Source organism: Sorex fumeus, unplaced genomic scaffold (genome assembly GCF_029834395.1).
Source record: "Sorex fumeus unplaced genomic scaffold, SorFum_2.1 ptg000003l, whole genome shotgun sequence".
Taxonomy (NCBI): Eukaryota; Metazoa; Chordata; class Mammalia; order Eulipotyphla; family Soricidae; genus Sorex; species Sorex fumeus.
Window position 1 is genome coordinate 10965525 of NW_026606060.1, and position 3832 is coordinate 10969356.

Below are 3832 nucleotides of genomic sequence, written 5' to 3' on the forward strand. Positions count from 1 at the left end.
TAATGATGTCATTGACTGTTGCATCTTCATCAGGGTTGACTTCTTAGCCCTCCAGGATCCCAATGACTCTTGTGTTGTCCCTCTCGAATTCAAACCAAAGTTTTCTTGTCTGAGGTTTTATTTTTATCATTTTCTGTTACTGTTTGTAGGTTTTCTGCACCTCATCTTGGAGCTTACTGATTCCATCTTCAAGAGCTATTACATTGTTGTTCATTTCTGCTTTTACATCCTTTTGTGTTTTATTGGCAGTCTATCCCATTGTTTCATTGAGTTCCATAAACATTGTCAATATTTCCTCTATAAAGTCCTTTTCACAGAAGTTATTTAGCTCTTTATAACTGGTTCAGTCTGTGAGGGTGCAATCTTCACTCACTAAGCCCAGTGGAGTTCCCCTTACTTGTGGCGCTCCCATTGTGACTTTTGCAGTCTGGGAGTGTTTCTTGTGTGTTCTTATGTGTCTAGGTGACCAGGATTAGGACGTCATTGTATGCTCACAGTGAGATATGAATTGATGAAGAAATGCACAGTCCCATTGTGGCTGCCTGATTTAAAAACTGGTGAATCTGAGGATCAAAATGGCAAATTTGAATAATAAGTACTTCCCCAATGCTGACACTGCAATGGATGCCTCTGTTTAAATGTTAATATCTTTAATCCACACTTTGACCTAACAGGAATTCACAATAATAACCTACTGAAATAGCACTATTTCTATACAGCATAATTCTTAAAGGAACAGTGCACCTACCTTTTGCCTGAATATATCATTGTGAACATAAAAAGATCTGGTTTGACTTTCTCATACTTAAAGCAGTATAAGCATTCCAATGTCCACTGTATTTCAAAATAGTGATGGACAATTTCTGTTACATTTCCTTTACATGTGTGTATCTCCCTTTATGAAAGTTTACCTATGTTTTAAATTTTTTACCTCTTTTGTAACTTTTTCCCTTTCTTCTTCTACCACATGTAGGTTAAAAGAATTTGTTGGATCCTCTTTGCTCTTTCTATCCTAGGATTTTTGTCTTGACCACAAGATCAAAATTTGTTTTTAAGTTGATCCTGCACGTCTCTGAATTTCTGATGTTCTTATTTCAAAGTCTGAACTTTACTTTTTGTTCATATATGACATTCTGAAGACATTTTTTTTCTCACTTACTTACTGTGGTCTTCCTTTTGCCTATTGATGAATCTAATTCTTTGAGGCAAAGTGTTCCAAAAACAGATCTTCAAATTTCTTTCTTGATGCTTATGTTAGTGGTAATTCCATTTTGCTCTTTTCTCAATGCAAAGTGATGTACATTATACATACTTATAAATTCATCTATTAATTACACTTATACTTAGCATATATTATTTGAACTAATATTTTGAACTCTAAAAATATATAGGATTGGTGTCAATATAGTTTCTTATGACTTTGCTAAAGGATAAAAATTAAAAATATCCTTAACAGGCAAAAATAGATCACTCAATCAAAATATTTATAAATGCAAACTAGACATCCTGTAAATAAGAACCCAATGGTAATTTAAATTTACTACCAAATAATACTTCTGAAGTATAAAAGATTTAATGGCATTTACATTTATTTTCAGTATGGTATTCTTTTAAATAACTTCCCAAAAGATGATCCTGTCCTGAGTTTAAAATGTACATTTTACTCCTCCGTGAGTGGTCGTTAGAGGTCCCGAAATGGTGCACTACTCACTGGACCCGACGAAATGATGCAAGTCCCAGGACTCGAGCCTTCACATGCACTTCAAGAACACTCGGGAAACGGTTCAGGCCATCAAGGACATGCGTATCAGAAAGGCCACTAAGTACTTGAAGGATATCACTCTGTAGAAGCAGTGTGTGTTCTTCCGGCGCTACAACGGTGGCGTTGGCAGGTGCGCCCAGGCCAAATAGTGAGGTTGGAAAACGGGTCTTGGCCCAAAAAGTGTGCTGAGTTTTTACGGCCCATGCTTAAAAATGCAAAAAGTAATGCTGAACTCAAGGGTTTACATGTGGATTCTCTGTTCATTGAGCATATCCAGGTGAACAAGGCACCCAAGATGCCCCACAGAACTTAGAGGGTTCATGGGCGAATTAACCCCTATATGAGCTCTCCCTGCCACATTGAGATGATTCTTACTGACAAAGAACAGGTTGTTCCTAAACCTGAAGAGGAAGTTGCACAGAAGAAAAAGATATCACAGAAGAAACTGAAGAAGCAAAAATGTATGGCCCAGGAATAAGCCCAGCATAAAATAAAAATCTAAGTAAACTGAAAAAAAAAAATTACATTTTTTAATAAATTGATTTTTAAAATAAAATTTGAAAGTTTTTGTATTCGATATGCCAAACACAGTAACAACAAAGTCTCCAATGGAGACGTTACTGGGCCCGCTCGAGCAAATCGATGATCAACGGGAGGGCCTTTACCTTTACCTTATTTATTATTATTTTTTTTTTAAATTTTTAATAGTGAGACATCATGAGGTACAGTTACAGACTTACACATTTTTGTGCTTGGGTTTCAATTATACAATGATAAAATACCCATCCCTCCACCAGCGCCCATTTCCCACCACCACGGAACCCAGTATCCCTCCCACTCCCCCATCCCCCCCATCCTCTGTGGCAGGGCATTCCCTTTTGTTCTCTTTCTCTTGTTGGGTGTTGTGGTTTGCAAAAGAGGCAATGGGTGACAATCATGTTTGGTCTATAGTCTACTTTCAGCATGCTTTCAGGATGTGAGAAGTATGTTGAAAGTTATTTTTAAGTTAAGTTAAGTTATTTTTAAGTTAAAACTCTGAGTATGATATTTCAACAATAGTTTATCTTGCTTTTGGAGATCTGATGCTCTCTAATAAGTAAAAATTTTCACCTGTACAGACCTCAATTAATGATGTATGGAAAATGTTTTACTTTTAGAGGAGAGGAAAACATGACTATTGGGAAATATTCATTATTCCAAGCCAATCTGATGGTAGTTGACACATACTATGGTAATTCCATATTCATAGCCAAAATAGTATATTGTAATTTATTTATTTATTTATTTATCTTTTGCTTTTTGGGTCACACCCAGCAATGCACAGGGGTTACTCCTGTCTCTTCACTCAGGAATTACTACTGGCAGTGCTCGGGGGACCATATGAGATGCTAGGAATCAAAACCGGGTGAGTGGCATGTAAGTCAAGCACCCTACTGGCTGTGCTAAGGTTCCAGCCCCTGTAATTAATTATAACCACTGAAATATGTTAGAGGTGATGGTTACTATCACATCTAGGTTAGAACATCAAAAATTCATAAATTTTACAGCTTTGTTAAGGTATATTATTTTATTTAGTCTAATAAAACTAAAGGGAAACATTCTTCGTGCTGGTTTACTGCAATGTATACTATAATAAGAATGTCCTCATTACAAGAAATGGAGGGGAAGACTTTAGCAACTGGGATTGATCTCAAAGTAGTTGATTGCACTCTCCATTCAGTCAGAAAGATTCTGAAACCTTCAGTCATACAGCAGCAATAAAAAGATGCAGCCAACAACTTCATAGAGAGAGGAAGTCAATTTTCCCTACCAAGTCTTCAAACAAAAAGCAATTCAATTGATTTCTTGATTACAGCCATATGACCACCTATGATGAGAACACAGAGAAGCTGTGACCAAATTCACTACTCATGAAAATTGTGAGACAATGAATCAATGTTAAGGTTCTTAATTCATAGGAATTTATTGTACAGCATTAGAAAAAAATGTCTTTATCACATTCCCAGAAATAGTATAATAAGAAGCAACTAAATACTGCATTTATTAGGCCTTAAAGATACAGTGTAAATT

General features: G+C 36.1%; 1 pseudogene; it reads left to right on the plus strand.

The window, feature by feature from the left end:
- Positions 1 to 1695: 1695 nt before the first annotated feature.
- Positions 1696 to 2242, plus strand: LOC130027095 (60S ribosomal protein L17-like; annotated as a pseudogene).
- The last annotated feature ends 1590 nt before the right edge of the window (positions 2243 to 3832 follow it).